General features: G+C 41.2%; 1 long non-coding RNA gene across 1 annotated transcript in view; it reads left to right on the forward strand.

The window, feature by feature from the left end:
• The window catches only part of LOC133390551 (uncharacterized), a 34867-nt gene extending 13587 nt beyond the window's left edge, over positions 1 to 21280 (forward strand). Inside the window, exons 2-3 of the long non-coding RNA XR_009764423.1 lie at positions 14229 to 14304; positions 17316 to 21280. This is a non-coding gene — a long non-coding RNA (uncharacterized LOC133390551). The remainder of the gene's footprint in view (positions 1 to 14228; positions 14305 to 17315) is intronic.
• Positions 21281 to 22627: the final 1347 nt, after the last annotated feature.

Here is a 22627-nt window from a genome sequence, read left to right on the forward strand (position 1 = left end):
GTAGGCGCAAAAGCTGTTTAAGAAAGTTATTTTGGATGGTTTCAAGTGAGGGGAAGGAAAGAGCATCCCATCCCCATATAGCCGCCCCATAGAGGATCTGAGATAAAACCTTGTATTGAAAGATTTTCAGTGCAGGAGCCACCTGATAACCCCCCACAGTCCTGTAGAATCTAAGTATTGCTCCAGCAGCCCTAGATGCTGAGAGTTTAATAGCAGCGAGTTGTTTTTTCCAGGAGAGATTATCTTGGAACTGGATCCCTAGATATTTAAAAGAACGACATTGTTCTATAGGATGATTTCCCATAGACCATTTATGGTTAATACATCTGTTTCCAAAGACCATAATTTTGGTTTTCTGATAATTAATTTGGAGATGTTCCTTTTTGCAGTAAATATCCAAATTCGCCATTAATCTCCTTAAGCCTATTGGGGTAAGAGATAACAGTATCATATCATCTGCGTATAATAGCATTGTAACCTTTCTACTTCCCACAGAAGGAGAGAAAAAAGATGGGTCCTCCAGCTCGGATACGATGTCGTTTAAATAAAAATTAAACAAAGATAGAGCTAAAAGGCATCCCTGCTTTACACCTTTGTTCACCGATATTGATTCAGTTAAATTATTTCCCACTCTTATTCTCATGCTGTTGTTCGAGTGTAGTTCCCTGATTAGATATAAAAGGCGTTTATCGATATTAGTGCTCGCCAACTTGGCCCATAATCACTCTCTATCTATTGAATCGAAAGCGGCCGCCAAATCGACAAAGGCGGCATAAAGATGTTTTGTGGGTCCATGTATCGATTGCCTAGCTAAAAAGTAGAGGGTGAAGCAATGATCGATAGTACTCTGGCCTTTCCGGAACCCTGCTTGTTCTGGGTGAATAACCCTATTATCTGCTTCCCATTCCTCTAGTTTGAGCAGGAGAAATTTACTGTATAACTTCGCTCCCACATCCAAAAGGCTGATGGGGCGATAGTTACCTGGGTCTTGTCTCTGCCCCTTCTTAAAAATGGGGATAACAATGCTCTGCTTCCAGCCCTCCAGTATAATACCTGTATTATTTATCCGGGTGAACAATTTGGCTAGAATTGGAGCCCACCATTCAGGGAAATTGGTAAAGAGTTCAGGGGGAATCATATCTTCCCCTGGAGCCTTGCCCTTTCTCAATGAGGAAATAAGCGCTTGAATTTGTGTTACTGTAACCGGAGGCCAATTAGAAGAATTCGCCTCGTTATACGTCAGAGAAGGGACGGTGCTAACAATCGGGGAGTAATAAAGATTAGTAAAATGTTCTTGCCACCCTTGGGAAGAGATTTGGTCAGTTGTAAAATGACTGCTAGCTCGAAACCCGCCTACAACCATGTCCCAAAACAAGCGCTCATTACCCTCCAACTGGGCTTGGATGAGTTGTTGCCATTGTGTACTCGCGAATAGGGCCTTTTTTTGTCTTAAGAGTGTCTTGTAAGAGCAGCATAAATAGACAAGATGTTCACGGCTGAAAGAAGATGGATCCCTTATAAATCTACGTGCATAATACACTAGATGACGTTTGGCCATTTTACATTCATGATCAAACCACCTCTTACTCAATGGTCGCACTGCCTTAGGGGGCCTTTCGTTGTCAGCAAAGGTTTGAGGAAAGAGATAATAGATTGGTAAAAGGCAAATATATCAGTCTCAGGGTTCATGATTTCTTGCCTGAGAGGGAGCAAGGTGTCACTATTCAGGAGTTGTGTAATAGAAATATTTAGACATGGGGACCACCGTAGTCTACGCTCAGCTTTTTGAAGATCCTCCGAATTTGATGGAATAACAGACGGTAAAGGATGTCGTAAGCACAGTACCGTCAAGGTGGGGAAATGATCACTTTCAATTCTGTCCGATATTAAGAACTTATAGACCTCTGAAATTAATGTTCTTGAAACAAACGTAAAATCTATCACGCTAGCTCCTGCAGATGAAAAATATGTTAAGGCACCATTGGTCAGGTCCACGGGTGAACTGTGTAAACATTCCAAATGGTGTATTTGAGTAAGTTCTATTAGCTTTAAGCCTTGTTTGTTTGCAAACTGATCTTGCGAATATCTAGGGATTAAAGGGATATCAGTAGCCAGGCCCTGATTCGTTGACGTCCCGTCAGACCACCCAAACCCTAACCTAGCGTTAAAATCCCCACAAGGTATGATCCTATAAGAGGGGAATTGACATTCCAAGTGAGATAAAAACTCTGATAGACGGTCCCAGATACAACCGGAAGTGAGACTTCTAGCCATGACCGGGGGTATATAAACATTTATAATGATGAGGTCGCCTATAGGGGGTCCAGTTATCCTCACGCCCTGGACATACTGGTCGCAGTTTGGGATCAGAGTTTGGATATTTACTGCTAAATCAGCTGATATGAAGATGCAAAGACCCCCACTACCCCTGCCTTTATTATTAAGTTTGATCGCTGGAAGGGTGAAAGCTCGATAACCATTTATATACACTGGGGCATCTATCAGCGCCCAAGTTTCCTGAAGGCATATGATCTTAAAATTATGAAAAAAGTGTGCCAGGTCTGCCTCTTTAAATTTGTTAGACCAACCCCTTATGTTCCAGGAAAGAATCGTACACTGTCTATACACAGAACATATCATACGGAAAGCGGGATTGGATCAAGATGAAGGCCAAAGAAGAGATGGATTGATTCCATAAAGGAAGCCACAGACCTGAACTTACAAGATCTGAACAGGGTGACTCATGGCAGATGCTCTTGGAGGTCACTGATTCATAGGGTCACCATAAGTTGTAATCGACTTGAAGGCACATAACAACAGCAAAGCTTCTGACAAAGTGCCTCATGATATTCTGATTAGCAAATTAGCTAAACGTGGACTGAATAGAACAACTATCAGGTGGATCCACAGTTGGCTACAGCATCGTACTCAAAGAGAGCTTATCAATAATTCCTTCTCAAACTGAGGGGAGGTAACAAGCAGGGTACCACAGGGCCCAGTCCTGGGCCCAGTGCTCTTCAACATTTTTATTAATGACTTGGATGAGGAGGTGCAGGGAGTACTTACCAGATTTGCATATGATACAAAATTGGGGGGGATAGCTAATACCATGGAAGACAGAAACAAAATTCAAAGTGATCTTGATAGGCTGGAGCACTCAGCTGAAAACAACAGAGTGAAATTTAACAGGGATAATGCACAGTTCTACATCTAGGAAAAAGAAACCAAATGCACAGTTATAAGATGGGAGATACCTGACTCAGCAATAATACATGCAAGAAAGATCTTGGGATTGTTGTTGGTCACAAGCTGAATGTGAGCCAAGCTGAATTGTGGCTGCAAAAAAGGCAAATGTGCAAATGCTATATTAGGCTGCATTAACAGAAATGTAGTTTCCAAATCACATGAAATATTAGTTCCCATCTGTTTGGCACTGGTTAGGCCTCATGTTGAGTATTGCGTCGAGTTCTGGACACCAGAAGTTTAAGAAGGATGCAGACAAATTGGATTGGGTTCAGAGGAGGGCAACAAGGATGATCAGAGGACTGGAAACAAAGCCCTATGAGGAGAGACTGAAAGAGCTGGGCATGTTGAGCCTTGGGAAGACTGAAGAGAGATAAGATAGCACTCTTCAAGTATTTGAAAGGTTGTTACACAGAGGAAGGCCAGGATCTCTTCTCGATCGTCCCAGAGTGCTGACATGGAATAATGGACTCAAGTTATAAGAAGCCAGATTTTGGCTGAACATCAGGAAAAACCTCCTAACTGTTAGAGCAGCACAAGAATGGAACCAATTGTCTATGGAAGTGGTGGGCTCTCCAACACTGGAGGCATTCAAAAGGCAGCTGGACGGCCATCTTTCAGATATGCATCAAGGTGGATTCCTGCAATGAGCAGGGGGTTGGACTCAATGGCCATATAGACTCCTTCCAACTCTGCTATTCTATGTACAGCTCTCAAATCCAAGATGCATTTCTGCATGTAGAGTTGCTGCCATCGTTATGAGAGGAGCATACAGGGCTTTTATTTGTTTGTGAATTGCTACTTGCCTTCTGGTAATCTTTGATCTAGTTTGAAGATGCTAGAAGCAAGTATCCTGTGTCTGCTGTCTTTTTGTTTGCCAAAACTAAGGCTGTAATCTTATACACACTTACCTGAGAGTAAGTTGCAATGAACTCAGTGGAGCTGGCTTCTGAGTAGACGTGTAGGATAGGATTACATTGTAAACATACTTTTGAGATAACAGAATGCAAGGAATTTTTCTTTCCCCTGTGCAAACAATGTTTCATGTACTGGTGCTCTAACTTACATTAAATCCACCTCTCTCCTGCAGAACTCCAATTCTGTTTTGTAGTTCAAAGGGGAGGCAGAGACAGGTGAATGGGACATGGCAACCCTATGTTTAACAGAAGGAACTGCTAAGTCAGAAGCATCTGAAACCCTGAGATTTCAGGGGTGGGCCCTAGTGATGTCATGGGCGCAAGTCGTACTGATGTCATGGGGGTGGGCCCTAGTGATGTCATGGGGTGGATCTTAGTGATGTTACAGAGGCGGGCCCTAGTGATGTCATCAAGCATGATACCTTAAGCATCAACCACAGCTGTTTGCAGCATACCATTCAAACAAAAATATTTCTCTGATTGGAAATTAAGATACAAATCTTAGCTAAAAGATAGGGCCTAGGTAGGGAACATTTACTATAGCCTACTTGCTTCTCGCAAGAAGGGTTTAAGTGCCCTCAGGCCAGGCCAGTCACCAGAATAACATTGTAGGAAGAAAAGAGCCTAATGCTGTGGAGATGTTAGATAGAAGCACTCAGGAGTAAAGATGGATGCCCCTGAAGGCTGCAATTCTAAACATACTTAGCAAGCCCCATAGAACTCAATAGGACTTACTTTTGAGTAGATATGGTTTCAATTGTGCTGTTGGTAAAGCTTGACTAGGGATCCTCTGAAGAGATGTCCATATCCAAGCAGAGTTGGCAACCCCCTGGCTGGAATGCCCTGCCCCTACCTTTTTACATGGCTGCTCCACACTTTTTTACAGATTTGACCCTTCACTTCAGAAAGAGATCTGAGAAATGAGTAAGAATAAGAAGATTCTCTACCCTATCTTGTGGGCTGCTATAAACTCACTTTGACAGCCAACACAATTCCAGTGAGTAATAACTGACAGAGAGAAAACATAGATGGTTTGATATACCTTCACAGAAAACAGCTTGGGAACAACAACAATTGCAGCTACACTTCCCAGTATGTGCTGCTATTGGGCAAGAAACGAACCGTGATGCAAACAACAAGGTGCATCATCAGTGGGTTTAAGGAAATCTTGCTGAGTGCATGGAACCACTGTTGTTGCTTCTGAGGATGTAATGGATTGAGGTTAAAGGTAAATGAAAATGCAAACAGAAAAACAAAAACAAAAGACAGTGATGATTTCATACAAACCACAACAAAATTCCTATGAGTAAGGCAGAAAACTCAGCATCCCACAACCAGTCAGGATTCCTAACCAAATGCCAAAACTAAAAAAAATGCTGGCAGCCAGTCAGTCAAGGTCACAGAAATCCCCATGCAGCACAACCTGACCCAGGTGTGGCAGTTAGTGCAGAATGCTGTGGCACAATTGCTGACAAGAGTGATAACCTATCAGCACATAATACCTCTGTACTGGTTGCCAATTTGCTACTAGCCCAAGTTCAAGGTGTGCTTTCCATGTTATGGGTGCCACATAGTACTTGTTCTGCTATTGTAAGAAATCAGTCTTTTAGTGTACCAGCTACACTTTGGAACTCCCTGCTTATTGACATTAGGCAGACACCTTCATTGTACTTTTTTCAGCACCTGTTAAAAACATTTTTGTTTAGGCAAGCATACCCAGCCAGGCCTCCTCTAGGATGCACACATTAACATGGTGAGGGGGTTTGACAGTGTCGAAGAAGCTGTCTAGAGTTCTAGCAGGGGCACCCAAGGCAGAATGGTCAAAGCTGAGACACCAGACTAAGATGCATCCAAACTCAAAGGAAGGCAATGGTAAACCACCTCTCTGAATACCTCTTACCACGAAAACCCTATGAAAAGAGTATCCAAAATGCAACACGAGATAGTGCTGGAAGATGAGACCCCCAGGTCAGAAGGCACTCACCAAGCTACTGGGGAAGAACAAAGGACAAGTATGAGTAGCGCTGTGACTAATGATGCAGCTGGGTCAAAGCCGAAAGGAAGCCCAAAGGCTGATGCACACAAAATAGGAACATGGAACGTGAGAAGCATGAACCAGGGAAAGTTAGAAATTGTCAAGCAAGAAATGGAGTGCATCAACATTACAATACTTTGCGTAAGTGAATTAAAATGGACAGGAATGGGACATTTTCAGTCAGGCAACTACAAAATATTTTATGCAGGAAATGAGAAATTAAGAAGAAATGGGGTTGCTTTAATAGTGAGAAGTGATGTAGCAAAAGCAATTAGGAGCTATAACAAGATCTGAGTGAATGATATCAATGAGATTAAATGGGAAACCTATTAACATAACCATCATCCAAGCCTATGCTCCAATGGCAAACACAGAAGAAGAGGAATTGGAAGGATTTTACACAGAAGTACAGGACAAAATTGATAATGCACCAAAACAAGATTTATTTTATTTATTTATTATTTGATGCATATCCCACCCTTCCCAGCAAGAGCCCAGGGCGGCAAGATGTGCTGATAATCATGGGGGACTGGAAAGTAGGGAGCAGAGAAGAACTAGGAATTGTGGGGAAATGGGGCTTAGGAGATAGAAATGAAGCAGGAGAAAGACTTACTGAATTCTGTGAAGCCAATAATTTGTTTCTTGCAAACACATTTTTTGAGCAACTGAAAACACGACTGTACACGTGGACATCACCAAATAGTCAATATAGGACTCAAACAGATTATATAATTGGTAACAGAAGATGGAGAAGTTCCATACTTTGTGCAAAATCAAGACCAGGAGCAGACTGTGGTACACATCATGAACTGGTCGTATCAAAAATCAAAGTAAAGCTAAAGAAGAACAACAAAGCAATCATAATGCCAAAATACAATTTAAATAACATCCCGGAATAATATAAAGATCAAATAAGGAACAGATTTGAGGCTTTAAACTTAGTTGACAGAGAACCAGAAGAACTATGGAGTGAAGTCAGGGAAGAATGCAAAAAGACAATACCTTTCGTTAAAAAGAGAGAAAGACCTCAATGGATGACTGAAGAAACTCTTAAAATGTTTAAAGAGAGAAAGAAAGCAAAAGGAGATGAAACCACGATTAGAACCCTAAATGCAACAATACAGCAACTAGTACATAGGGACAAAGAGAACTATTACAATAGTTATTGTACAGAAATAGACAACAAAAAAGGTAGAAGAGCCCTATTCCAAAAGATTAAAGAAATTTAAGGGAAATATAAACCAAGAGTAGAGATGTTGAATAATCAACAGGGGAACACACTGACTGACCGAGATTAAATAAAAGGAAGATGGAAGCAATACACCGAAGAACTCTGTAAAAGAGATGCCAGGATGACAGTTTCATTCATGGAGGAACCATATGATGAAGAACCAGAAATCTTAGAATGTGAGGAGAAAGCTGCTCTTAAATACTTGGAAGAAACAAATCACCAGGAATAGATGACATACCAATAGAGTTGCTACAAGCTACTGAAACTGAATTTGTCCACATTTTGACAAACATTTGTCAAGAAATATGGAAAACTAAACAATGGCCCATAGACTGGAAGCGTTCAATATACATCCCAATTCCAAAGAAAGGGGATCCCAGGGAATGCAGTAATTATTGAACTATTGCCTTAATATCCCATGCAAGTAAAGTAATGCTCAAGATTCTACAACAAAGGCTTTTATCATATATGGAGCGAGAAATGCCAGATGCCTGGATTTAGAAAGGAAAGAGGCACCAGAGATCATATTGCAAACATATGTTGGATAATGGAACGGACCAAGGAATTTCAGAAGAAAATCACCCTGTGCTTTATAGATTACAGCAAAGCCTTTCATTGCGTAGAACACGAAAAACTATGGAATGCTTTAAAAGAAATGGGGGTGCCACAGCATCTGATTGTCCTGATACACAACCTATACTGTGGACAAGAGGCTACTGTAAGGACAGAATATGGAGAAACCTATTGGTTCCCCATCGGAAAGGGTGTGAGATGGGTGTATTTTATCACGCTATTTAATATATACACAGAACATATCCTACAGAAAGCGGGATTGGACCAAGATGGAGGTGTGAAAACTGGAGGGAGAAATATCAATAATTTAAGATATGCAGGTAATACTATACTACTAGCAGAAACCAGTAATGATTTGAAACGAATGCTGATGAAAGTTAAAGAGGAAAGCACAAAAGCAGGACTACAGCTGAACATCAAGAAGATTAAAGTAATGACAACAGAAGATTTGTGTAACATTAAAGTTGACAATGAGGACATTGAACTTGTCAAGGATTATCAATACCTTGGCACAGTCATTAACCGAAATGGAGACAATAGTCAAGAAATCACAAGAAGGCTAGGACTGGGGAGGGCAGCTATGAGAGAACTAGAAAAGGTCCTCAAATGCAAAGATGTATCACTGAACGCTAAAGTCAGGATCATTCAGACCATGGTATTCCCAATCTCTATGTATATATGTGAAAGTTGGACAGTGAAAAAAGTAGGTAAGAGAAAATCAACTCATTTCAAATGTAGTGTTGGAGGAGAGCTTTGCAGGTACCTTGGACTGCAAAAAAGACAAATAATTGGGTGTTAGAACAAATTAAACCAGAACTATCACTAGAAGCTAAAATGATGAAACTAAGGTTATCATACTTTGGACACATAATGAGAAGGCATGATTCACTAGAAAAGACAGTAATGCTGGGAAAAACATCTAAAAGAAGAAAGCCAAACGAGTGATGGATTGATTCCATAAAGAAGCCACAGACCTGAATTTACAAGATCTGAACAGGGTGGTTTATGACAGATGCTATTGGATGTCGCTGATTCATAGGGTTGCCATAAGTCGTAATTGACTTGAAGGCACCTAACAACAACAAAACCCAGGCAGGTAGAAGCTATTGTGTTTATACTTTTTCTGGTTATTGGATTTTAAAGGGATTTATTTCTTCTTGTGAGCTGCCCTGGTTTCCAATCGGCAATCGTACCTCACAGGGTTGTTGGGAAGAATGAACACACGAGAGATGTAAAAATAGATAGACCCCATATAATAGTTTATTGTCAAAACCAGTTGGTCATTGCAGAATATTAAAAAAAAATATAACAGTATTATTTTCCTACATAATAAAAGCAGTGATATGTATGTAAGCCCTGCCTAATTGCTTTAAAAAGCAGGATTGGTGGGGAAGAGAAAGATTTACAACACAAGCACAATCCTTTGCTATGTTTACTCAAAAGCCCCATTAGTTTACAACACAATCCTAACCATGTCAACTCAAAAGTAAGTCTTATTGAATTCAATGGGGTTTACTCTGGGTATGTGGGATTAGCATTGCAGCTTTACTCCCAGAAATGCAAGCATTGGATTAAAGCTTCATACTGAGGTTTTCAAAATAGTGCCATCTGCAACAGCCCAGGAAAAATTTAAACTTGTTTGACTCGTACACACAACAGAAAAAAAAAAGACTTTTGGTACTGCTGAAAGGTATATACTTACTCAATTATGAGATTTTCAATAAACAAGGGGAAAAAAGTTTTCTGCATTTGCAATGCAGTCTAGGTACTGCCTGGAGGCCCAGAAATTCCTTGTAAATCACAACCCTGACTTCACTTATTGGGTATGAACCCGAAACGGTGGGGTTAGAGCAGCCCCTAAGAGATAATTTCACTGAAGTAGGGGTGGACTGATGTTTTGGTGTATATCTCGTGAACCAGACCACCTAGCAGGGCTGTGCAGTTGGTATGTCAAACCTTCGACTCCTCTATTTTTCTGCTGTCCGACTCTGACTCCTCTATTTTTCTACTGTCCAACTCCGACTCCTTCATAAATGGCAAATGTATATTAACGTATTAATATTAATAAATTAATATTAATATTAAAATATTAATTTTATTTTGAAGTCGGAGTCAGTACATTTCTACTCACTCAGACTCCACCCAAAATTGCTTCCAACTTCACCCAAAATTGCTTCCAACTCTACGACTCCGACAGCCCTGCCACCTAGAAGCTTTTTTTTTTTAATGAAAGCTGAGAATCCGGAGATTAAGCTGACTCACCTGGAGACCCAGAGAGGACTCAACAAATCTGGAGTCTCCTGCCGAAAATCGGACATTTAGCAACCCTAGTTACACAATAGGCCTGAGCTGCTTTATTAGGAGGCAAAAGTATCAACCCATGCTAAAACTTTAAAAACCTGTATTTTAGCAACAGTCGCTACCACTCTTGTGACTAGAAAATTCTACCGTAAAGGTAACTGTGTTAGCAGTTAGCACAGTCAACATGCAGAATTGGGTTCTATAAAAGAAATCTAAAGTGCACTGCATCAACTTCCATATACCTGCTGAAGTTCTGAAATACCCTAAAAGTAGTATGTTAGTCTTCAGCTGATCACACAGCATGTAATCTATAATTCTGAAAACACTGGAAAACAATTGATCATCTCCATTTTGTCTTTTGGATTTCATCTTGCCTGTTTATAGTTGCTAAGCTGGTAAAGGATTGGTGACAAGGATACTGGATTGTCAGAAACGGCCACCACCCTCTATTAACATGGAAAATGGGTAGTTCCAAATAGGTGGATGGGATTGTACTCCTCCTAAAGGAGCAGGTACAGTTTGGGGATATTTCTGGATCCATTACTGTCACTGGAGGCACATGTGGCCTCAGTTGTACAGAGTGCCTTCCATCAGCTTCTGCTGGTGGCTCAGTTGTGACCCTATGTGTACAGGGATAGCCTAGCTTCTGTTGTCTGCGCTCTGGTAACCTCTAGTTAGATTACTGCAATGTGCTATACATGGCACTGCCTTTGAAGACATTTTGAAACCGCAGCTAGTGCAGAACTCAGCAGCCAGATTGTTGACTGGAGGTAGGAGGTCTGATCATACACCAATCCTGGCCTGACTGCACTGGCTGCCAATTCGTTTCCAGGTGCAATTCAAAGTGCTGGTTTTGATCTATAAAACTTTATGCGGCTCAGGACCCAAATACTTGAGGGCCCTCCTCTCCCCCTATTAATTGACCTAGACCCTGAGGCCCTTCTTTGTGTGCCCTGTCCGAGGGAGGTATGGAGGGTAGCAACATGAGATTGGGCCTTTTTCAGTAGTGTCTCCCTGTCTGTAGAATGCTCTCCTCAGAAAGGTATGGGTTGTGCCATCTCTATCAGTCTTTAGGCACCAGGTAAAGCTGCTTTTCTTCACCCAGGCATTTTGCTCCTAATTGGTGCTCATCCTTTAGTTGGGTGGAATAGGATGTGTCCTTTTTCATGTTATTGTTGGTTGAGCACTTGTCATTAATAATGTGTTTGCTTGTTCTTTTGTTTTTATCTCTGATGTATTTTAAATGTTGTATTAGATGTGTTTTAAAATAGCAAGTCACTTTGAGACAAAACTTTTTGTAGTGAGTGGTAGATAAATAATACCTGTTTAGCATACATATAGCTTTGAATATTGAAGGGGCAGGGAGGGTGAGAAATGAATGACATTTAAAGGATTTGTACTTTATGGCATGGTGCTTCCATACTACTCTGCCTACCTATGTAAGGTGCATGGCCCTTGCACCCGCACTTGAAGAAGTGGAATAGAAGTTCCTGTTCGATGTTTGTGCCTGGGATCCTAAAGCAGAGTACCTGAAAGGATTCTGAGTAGAGAAATGTTAGAATCATAAAATAGTAGATGTGGAAGGAGCCTATAAGGCCATCATGTCCAACCCCCTGCTCAATGCAAGAATCCAAGATGAAGCATATCTGCTCTTCCTATTATTTGTTATCAAATAAGGTTGCTTGTGCAAAGTGCAAGTGCCCTATCACCAAAGTTCCCTCTTGCGTGGTTTAAGCTTGGACATCATGAGGCTAGAATGATAGACCCCCAAGCAATATGCCCTAGGTTGGTGCAACATGAGGCCACAGCCCCCCATGTCTTGTGATCTCTATCCTATGAGTTGCAGGTTTCCCGGCAGAGATTTATAAGTTACTGTTAGTGTACTATGATTAGGTGTAGATTAGAGACTGGTTACTATTTATTACATATTTATCCTGCCTTCTCTCTAAGGAGTTCAAGGTGATTCTCCCTTCACCCATTTTATCCTTACAGCAAACTGCTCTCATGGCTATAAGGGAGAAAGTGAAGGCAGCATTTTCTGGTTTTCAATTGACCTTAGTGGGAGTGTTAACACACCATCTCTCTTTGCCAGCATAACATTGTGACTTTTTTTGGAAGGGATGATCAAATTCTGTGGGAGCTTAGGATCCTTAGTCCTGTTCCTTCCTTGACACCCTCCAATGCTGCGTAGTTTTGGCCTCACCCGAGAGAGTTGTGATACACCTGACTATTGTCAAGCTGCATCTACACAGAAGATTTTTCATAAGCTCCCAAGGGCCACCAGCTGCCATAAAAGGACCATAGTGCTCTGTTATCAGTCATGTGTGCTTTTGTGAACAGTTTTAGCGGCAATATGAATTTGATGTGTATGAAAATTATTTTGAAGAATGTTGAACATCATCCCCTAATGATGCTCCATATTTTTTTTCTGCATATGCACATATGAAAATGCACTACACATGTATTTTTCACACAGTCAGTGACATTCTCCACAATTGTGACATCTTTTATCCAGTTCACTATCGTCTGTAAATGGCTGGGATACAATCGCTGTGTAACATTGCTAGAGATTGGTGTGATCTGCTTTCTCAGACTTCTCAGGCAACTAATATTTATTTCTTTACAGTATTTTTAGTGCACTCTTCATTGAATATTTTCAACCCCAGAACAGGGAGCAAAGTAATAAAGATAAAGAGAGAAAGACAATATAAAAAAATTACAGAATAATATAAACAAGTGCAATAAACAACAAATTTTGTCATAAAGCAAAGAAGCAAAACTACGAGGACAAATATTAACATTTCCAATTTAACCAAATATCTAGGTAAAAACACTTAACATTCAAACAGATTAAGCCACCAATGGTCTTAGCAACAGTTCCCACCCCTTTTCTCACCTATGGCACCTCCCTCCCCCCTCTTTCCCTCCCCACTTTGTGCCAACAAGACTCTGAGCGTGTGGCTTTTGAGCAACAACACCTTTCACACCCACCCTACAGTCCATCCAGGCTCTCACCCTGAGTGGTATGAATCATTGCCCACAAGCATCTACAGCAAGAACCTCTTGTCCCCTTCCCCATATGGACACCCCTTGTACATAGCAGCAAGAAAGCAAAAAACAAACAAAACAAAAATATTTGCTTTCATGGTCTATTTTTTATCATAGTGACATCGATTCTTGTAGCATAAGTAGCATGTTATGATAGTACAATCCTGTACATGTTTACTCAGGAGTAAGTCTCACTGAAATCACTTGGACCTAATGCTTAACTTCTTCATTTTATTTTACTACATTTATATCTTGGTATTCCCCCAAAGGAGCCTATACTTGTGTTTATTTCTCATTTGTTTCTCATGCAGTGAGAGTCAGTGTGGTGCAATGGTTAGAATGTTGGATTAGGACTTGGAAAACCAGGGTTCAAATCCCACTCAGCCATGAAGCTTGCTGGGTGACCTTGGGCTGGTCACAGTCTCTCAGCCTCACCTGTCTCACAGGGTTCTTGTGAGGATAAAATGAAGGAGAAACATGTATGCCACCTTGCGCTCCTTGGACAAAAGATATAAAGGTGGGAATAAATATATAGATATATAGGATTGCTTCCTTTTATGTGCATTCATTCTGATAATGGTGCTCTTACCTGGGTACATGCAAGTCACAACCTTCTTTTCTCCCTTGGAGAGGCCCTGACCACATAGGTAGGGAAAATTCTCGAATGTATGGCACAACTGATCCTTTGTCCCATTGTTACAAATATTAAACAATAGTTTGGGAGAAGTAAAGTCAATTCTGGAGGTAGAGTTTGGGCTGTGATATAAGGTCCAAGTGTTTACATCTGTAAAATTAATTTTAGTATATGCAGATTATGAAAAATTATTTGTGAGAAGTTAATATGAGTCAATTTTTAATTTGTTGGCTTTTGTTTTGCTAGGTGGATTGCAGGGACAGCAACCAAACACTTCATAGTTTAACGTCATTCAGAGTATTGTCTCATTGGAGTCACTCGGGTGAGTATTGATCCTGGATCAGGAGGCCTAGATCAGATCCTAGATCAGCTTCAATGGTCTTCAGTTGTCTTGAATCTGTCACAGTCCCCCAATCTGTGAAATGGGAGTAAAAAGGTGATCCTGTTGAAGCCCTAGTCTCACAATGGAATGGTGAGACCCGTAGAGCCTTTGACTTGATCACTCCTGAGGGCCCTCTTTGGTGCCATGGAGCCCACTTTGCTGCTTGGTATACTGAGGAACTGCAGTTGATGAAACGGACTGGGCAAGGGCTACAGTGTAAATGGCGTAGATATCACTCTGGAGCTGACCAAGCACATGTTCAGGCTCATATTCAGGCCTACCACATGGTGATGGTGGTGGGGGGCAGCAAAGAGATCCTACTTTCCTGCTCTCATTGCATCCTCGAGGATTCGTCCAACTGAGTTGTTTCATGTGGTGCAGAGATTGGTCGCTCCTGACCAGAGGGGCGGACCTCTGGAGCACACTGTGTCCAGCTGTAACTGGCTGGCTAACTACTTCAAGGACAAAGTTGCTCGGCTCAGCAGTGATTTAGACACTGCTATTGTGGCAGTTCCAGCTGAAGTGTCCAATACAACGTCAAACCCAGTGTTGTGGGATCAATTCCAGTTAAAGCGGCCTGATGATGTGGACAAGATGCTTGTAGTGATGTGCTCGATCACCTGCTGATCCTTGTCCATCCTGGCTTATTAAAGCTAGCTGGAGTGGGGTGACTAAATGGGTCACAGGCGTAGAAAACTTATCTTTGTGTGATGGTGTTATTCCCACTGCCGTTAAAGAGGTGGTGGTGCATCCACTTCTTTAAAAGTGCACACTGGACCCAGTGGAGTGTAACAACTTTAGTCCAGTTGCCAATACTTCTTTCTTGGCAAAGATGGTGGAGAAGGTGGTTGTAGAACAATTGCATATATTACTGGATGAGACTGATTATCTAGATCCATCACAGTCTAGATTCAGACCCGGTTTTGGAACAGAATCAGCCTTAGTTGCCCTGATGAATGACCTGTACTGTGAGAGAGCCAGGGGAGTGCGACCCTGTTACTTCTCCTCAACCCCTCAGCGGTATTTGATACCATTAACCATGGTATCCTCCTGGACTGACTCAGTGGGATGGGTATTGGAGGCACTGTATTACAGTGGTTCCACTCTTACATTCAAGGAGTAACAGAGTGTTCCTTGCTCCCTTGGCACTTGTGTTAAGGGTTCCACAGGGTACTACTCTCTCCTCAGTGCTTTTCAATATCTATATGAAGCTTTTGGCAATAATTAGGAGTTTTGGAGCAAGGTAATATGCTGATGACACACAGCTCTGAAATTTCTCCATAACATCTGAATCAGGAGGAGCTGTGAATGCTCTGGATCAGTGTCTGAATGTTGTTGTAGACTGGATGAGGGCCAATAAACTGTGCTTGAATCCTGGGAAGATGGAGGCACTTTGAGTTAGGTGGTTTCTGTGTCCAGGAGAGAGGCAGATTATCTATTCTGGATGGGGTCGTGGTCCCTCTGAAGGACAAGGTCCATAGCTTAGGGGGTACTCCTGGATTCATCTTTGTTACTAGAGGCCCAGTATCCTCTGTGGCTAGGATTGCCTTTTACCAGCTTTGTCTGGTTCGTCAGGTATGGCCATTCCAGGATAGAGATAGCTTGACCTCTGTAGTCCATGTTTTGGTAACCTCAAGGCTGGATTACTGCAATGGGCTGTATGTGGAGCGGTCCTTAACCCTGGTTCGAAAGCTCCAGCTGGTGCAAAGTCCAGCAGCCAGATTGCTGATGGGAGCACATGTCTGACAACAAGTAATACCACTTTTAAAACATCTGCACTGGCTGACCATCCACTACCGATCCAGGTTCAAGGTCCTTGCATTAACTTACAAAGCCCTAAACAACTTAGGTCCAGGGTATCTTAGGGACCGCGTGAACCCTTATATCCCAGCTCGATCACAGATCATCTGCAGGAGTGGCACTGGTCCTCCCCCAAGTTGGCAAGGCTCATTTCACATCCCCGTTTCTCTGGAATGCTCTGCCACTATAGATTCAGCAGACACCTTCTGTTTTAATTTTGAAGTATCTGCTGAAAACATTTCTGTTCTGCCAGGTTTATTCAGGCAATTAAGAAGATACTCTTTTCCGAACAGTTTATTGTTGTTTTTGTTGTATTTTTAATGTTTTTACTCTATGGCTGTTTTTTTTAACGTGTTGTAAACTGCTTTGATGTTTTTAACGAAATAGTAGTATACAAATATTTTTTATAAATACATAAATAAAAAACTGCCTACCTTCCCAGAGTCCCTCTGATGATGAATGAGACTGGAATTTTAACATATTTGTATACTGAATGTGATGATTGAAGCTAATTAGAATAATAAACTATGATGTGAGAACAACAAAAAACGTAGTATAAATAAATAAATGTTGCACCGGAAATGAAAAACTATGTCTCCTTGATAGTGGTCGAGGCAAAACCTTTGAGACATGTTGTTGCAAAACATTAGAGCAAGGTGAAAATAGAATTAATTCATGGTAGGTTTTGGCTGCTCCTTGCCACAGATGGTTGTGCTGACGAGGGTACTATGGTAGCAAACAGCTGAAAGAAAGGAAATGGAGACATGTTGTCATGGAAGCTAGCCACATGGAGAAGTGAGAGATGTTGCTTAGCAACTGTGAGGGCTTCAAGGCATGAGCATTCCACAGAGAGCTACGAAATCAACAACTGGAATGATTGGGGGAGGGGAGAGAATTGAGTTGAAGGACACAGAAACAGTGTATGGTATGGGGGAAAGAAAAATGGAAACAATCATGAAGAAGAAAATAGTGAAGGAGAAAAAGTAGGTTTCTGGGGAAAAGCTAGCACCACGTGTGAAAGTGATGGTGGCGCTTAACCAAAGCCAGTGTATTCTAACTTTACAATGAAACTTTGATCTAAGATATTAAAAGTTAGTCTACATTAGAAATTCTGTTGTGTTGTGTGATTCCAAACATTCTTTTCTTCCCAGAGGAATAACCAAAAGAAAAGAGCAGCTAGAACATCACAGACAATGTGAGAGACATCTGGATTCCTCATAAACTGCGTCTTAGGGCTTTTTCATATAATCAATAAAAGTGTGCTTAATTGTATTTTATTGTTTGCATGATACTTCTACAAATCTCTGGACCAGCCCAGTTGTATAAATAACCCAAAGAGCTGCTTAGTCTGGGCATGTCTTTAGAGACAACTTCCCGAGAAGTAACTATATTAGTTTGATGCAGCAGAAACAACATTCAGGGGGCACCTTCAAGAGTAACAAATATATTCTGGCACCTGGCTTTCATGCAGCTAATGAAGTTGATGCTGGTCTATTAAAGTTTATGCCATAATAAATATGCTAGTATTTTAAGGTGCCATAAGACACTCTTAATATTTTAAGAGGTATCAGTGAAGCAACTTAGTATCTGAGAGACGAATCCCAGAATTTCGTGCAATATTATAGAGGATGCTGTGGTATGACTTTGAGAGGTGGGTCCCCAAGCTCTTCCGTAACACTGCCAAAATCATAAGAAATAGCTTTCTAAGGCTGCTTCCAGATGTGTGCTTAATTTGCAAAGTGGCTATTGAGATATCATAAATGGGATACTGGCAACAGTTTTTTGTTTTACTTACTGGATTTTTTTTCCTGGAAAGGGAAAGTACAGATTAAATAAGTAGCTGTCTAGTGGAACTTGTTGGTATTGTCTGGGGCCTGTTAACATTTACTTCAAGGAATGGAGTTATAAGCCCTTCAGAAGCCTGCTATGAACTGTGTGCAAGGCACTTTGAAGATAAAGTCACTTGCCTCCATCACAATGACACCACATTTATTGCAATCTCCATCCAACACAATGTCTTCTGTGACATGCTTTTGTTGATGTAACTGCCATTTTGTATGTTGTATACTGCCTCACTGTACTCTTATGAAAATATTATCATAGCATCAGTTTCAGTTGATGCAGCCTGATGATGTGCACAAGGTACTTGCATTGATGCATCTAACTATGTGTTCCCTTGACCTTTGCCCCTCTTGCCTTATTAAGGTATATCGAGGTCATATAACTGGGTGGATCAAGGGTGTGGTCAATGTATCTTTGCTAGAGGGAGTGATCTGGCATTCTTGAAAGACATGCTGATCCTGAAAAAGCCCACCCTGGGCCCATTGGTTTGTGATAACATATTGCCAGGTTGCAAATGCTACCTTTTGGGGGAAGGTGATCAAGACGGTTGTGGTGGGGCCGTTGGCAAGCATTCATCAATGAAGCAGATTATCTCAACCTATTCCACTCTGGGTTCAGGCCTGGTCTGGGGACTGAATCAGCCTTGGCTGCTCTGATGGATGACCTTTGTAAAGAGAAGGTCAGGGAGTGCACAACCCCTGTTATTTTTGCTTGATCTCTCAGTGGCTTTTGATACCGTTGACCCATGGTATCCTCCTGACCTGACTTGGTAAGATGGGTATTGGGCAGGGCTGTGGAGTCAGTATGTCAAACCTTCAACTCCGACTCCTCTATTTTTCTACTGTCCGACTCTGACTCCTCTATTTTTCTACTGTCCAACTCTGACTCCTCTATTTTTCTACTGTCCAACTCTGACTATAAATGGCAAATGTATATTAATTTTTCTACTGTCTGACTCCGACTCTGACTCCTTCATAAATGGCAAATGTATATTAATCTATTAATATTAATATTAAAATATTAATTTTATTTTGAAGTCAGAGTCAGTACATTTCTACCGACTCCGACTCCACCCAAAATTGCTTCCAGCTCCACCCAAAATTGCTTCTGACTCCACAGCCCTGGTATTGGGGCCACTGTTTGTCCAGTGGCTCTGCTCCAGGATTATTCAGATAATATCACTGGGTGATTATTTTTCAGTTCCATGGCAATTTTGCAGTGGGGTGCCACGTGGTACCATCTTGTCCCTAATGCTATTTAACATCTGCATGAAGCGGTTGGGAATGGTCATTAGAAGATTTTGAGAAGGTGTGATCAGTATGCTGATGACACCCAGCAATATTTCTCTGTAACAACTGAATCAGGTGAGGCCATGCAAGCTCTAGATCATTCCTGTTCTTGGTGGTGGGCTGGATGAGAGCCACCAAACTAAAACTGAATTCTGGCAAGACTGAGGTCCTATGCTTGAGCAGTTTCCAAGGTCTGATAATATGCCTGCTTTGGATGAGTTCATACTCCTCCTGAAGGAGCAGATTCATAGTCTGGGAAGGCTCCTGGATATTTGTCACTAGAGGCCCAGGTGACCTCAATGACACCAGCTTCAACTGGTGGGACAGCTATGGACACTGCTGGACTGGGACAGCCTGACCACTGTCATCCATTCTTTGGTAACCTCCAGAGTGGACTGTGGCCATGTGCTCTATGTGGGGCTGCTTCTGAGTTGGCCTAGAAGCTGCAACTATTGCAAAATGCAGTGGCTGAACTGCTCATTAGGCCAAAATATTGTGATCGTGTTACACAGATGCTGAAAGACTTATACTAGCTGCCACTTAGATACCAGGCTAAGGGCAAGGTGCTGGTACTTACACAGCTTAGGAGCAGGATACCTAAAAGATCATTTCACCCCTTATATACCCAATTGATCACTGCACTTTGCAGGAGAGAGCTTCCTGCAGATAAATATCTTGTCAGGAGGTCCATTCGGTAGTGTAGAAATAGGACCTTCAGTGTGGTGGCACCTTCCATTTAGAAATCCCTTCTGTTGCATATCAGGAAAACACTATCTTTACTGACTTTTCAATGCCTACTTTCCTCTTGAATCCTTTTAAGTGGATATTTTTATCCTAGATTTTATCTGCATTGGATTTAAACTGTATTTATATGTGTTTTTATTGTTAAACTACTTCAGTTGGCCTTGGTTCTGATGGACGATGCTTATTTTTTGGGAAGCAATTTGTAAATTAAATAAATAATTATAAATAATTGAAAACTACACAAGCTACTAGTGGCATTTGTACAAATTATACAAATATACTGGCTGGTGCAGATGTACCCAGACACACATTGACATCTATCAGAATATTCAGCTCCAATACTGTCCCATCTGCACTATCTTCCAATCTGTTTCTAAGCCTAATTCAAAGTTCTTTTTTTAAAAGTTGGGTCACCTAATGGAATGGTGAAGTCAGGCAATTGATAGATGGGCAACCCTGCTCATCTGTCAAAATGGCCCATGGGGGAAGAACTCTAGATCCAGCCCATATATAAATACTTTTATAAATAAATAAAATAACTATTTAAAAACCTACTTTACACAGAAGGCCCATGAAGGCAGAGATGCTTAAGGTCATACTTCTATGCATTCAAATGTAGTTGTTTAATTTCCAGGCTATTACTCTAAAAATCTAAAACCATATAAATCCATGTCAGCATTTGTTGGATAAGCCATGCTCAAACTCTCTCATCAATCACACAGGACCTCAGTCCAGCTTTCATGCATTACTTATGGTCTTTCTCCAGAATGTTGGAGAGGATGTGGGGCCCTATGTACCTATTTTCATCTATGGTGGGAATGCTCCTGTATAAAAACCTTATTGGATGGAGGTTTTTGAAGAATTATCCATGCTCCCATTCAGATGTTATGTGTTTCAGTTGTTGATGAATATTACTCTATTTTATTTAAATATCTTGTAATATATCTTTTATTTGCTGCTCATCTTTCACTTGCTCAAACATGGAAAACTGTGAATAACTTGAACATTTCCCTTTTGTCTAAGAATACCTGGAAGATTGCCATTTTGCAAAAAGTTACACTTTCTTTATGATTAAGTCAAGGGAGAGCTAAACCAGATGCATTTCATGTGGTTTCATGGGACTTTATTTTGTATACTTCTGAACATCAAATGCAGCAGTGCTTGTCACTGGCCTTTCAAGAAATCTGGGACTCATAATTTGCTTTTGCACTGTTTGTCATATTACTTTATGTCACCATCCATCCCTGCTTTTATTTTGCTTATTTAATAAATACTTTTAAAACTGTAAAGGCTTCTGTGAAATTAATCTTAGTCTCAAGACCTGCTTTACTTCCATTTTAAAGATAGAGTTCATTCTTTCTGAACTTGTATTTTGTCTTGTTCTAAGCTAGTTTACTAGAAAGAAGATAATTAATGACACACCATAAGGATGATGATGGAGATCTGTGAGCAACAGTAGACACTGTTTGATATTGCTTAATTTTATATTATCACAAAAGTAGAATTGTCTAGTGACATTTTGACATAGTAAGCAGTATTATTTGGTTGTGAACCATGTAGTCACCACATTTATTATCATTTGGTTAATCACATTTACTCCTTATCTTCTGGGTCTTAAGGGCCAAAATACAGGTCACATTAATCAGTCTTTAAAAATTGTGTGCTAAGGATCTCCCGTGCCTCTTCCTGCACAAAAAGCAGGTGTAGATGCCCTAATTCAGATCAGCACTGCAGCACAAGGCGTGTATGTGTGTGGTGTTTAACCATTCTCTCCCCATGCTGTTTTTATTAAGAAATTGCTGTCCCCTGACATCCTATTTGCTGCAGATAGCACCTTTGGGTAGTATATAGCCCCTTCGGGGGGGGTGGATTTTTGTGGGAGAATAGCACATGGAAAGGGTTACCCTCTTCCCATAATGTGGTCCTGATCCAGATTGTCCTGTCCCATGGCTGCTTTCTGTAAAGGAAGGTGAGTGGCAACGGTAAGTGCACAATTTTTAAAACGTAATTAGCATAATTATTATTATTATTATTATTTATTAAATTTATATACCGCCCGACTAGCGATAGCTCTCTGGGCGGTGAACATAAAATAGTATAAAAATACAATGAATAGCAAAATAATATTAAAATACAATCAACAATACAATAAACATTATTAAAATTAGATCAATGTAACTTAAAATGCTTCAGAGAATAGGAAGGTTTTGACCTGGCGCCGGAAGGAAAGCAGAGTCGGCGCCAGGCGTACTTCCTCAGGGAGACTGTTCCATAGTTCGGGGGCCACCACTGAGAAGGCCCTTGATCTTGTCATCACCCTCCGGGCCTCCCTGTGAGTTGGAACCCGGAGGAGGGCCTTCGTAGCAGAACGTAGTGCACGGGCCGGTTCATATCGGAAGAGGCGTTCCGCAAGGTATCGTGGTCCCGCACCGTATAAGGCTTTATAGGTTAATACCAACACTTTGAATCTAGCCCGGAAACATATTGGCAACCAGTGCAAGCTGGCCAGAACAGGTGTTATATGCTCGGACCGCTTGGTCCTTGTCAGCAATCTGGCCGCCGCATTTTGCACTAGTTGTAGCTTCCGA

This window comes from Rhineura floridana, chromosome 8 (assembly GCF_030035675.1).
Source record: "Rhineura floridana isolate rRhiFlo1 chromosome 8, rRhiFlo1.hap2, whole genome shotgun sequence".
NCBI classification, from domain to species: Eukaryota; Metazoa; Chordata; class Lepidosauria; order Squamata; family Rhineuridae; genus Rhineura; species Rhineura floridana.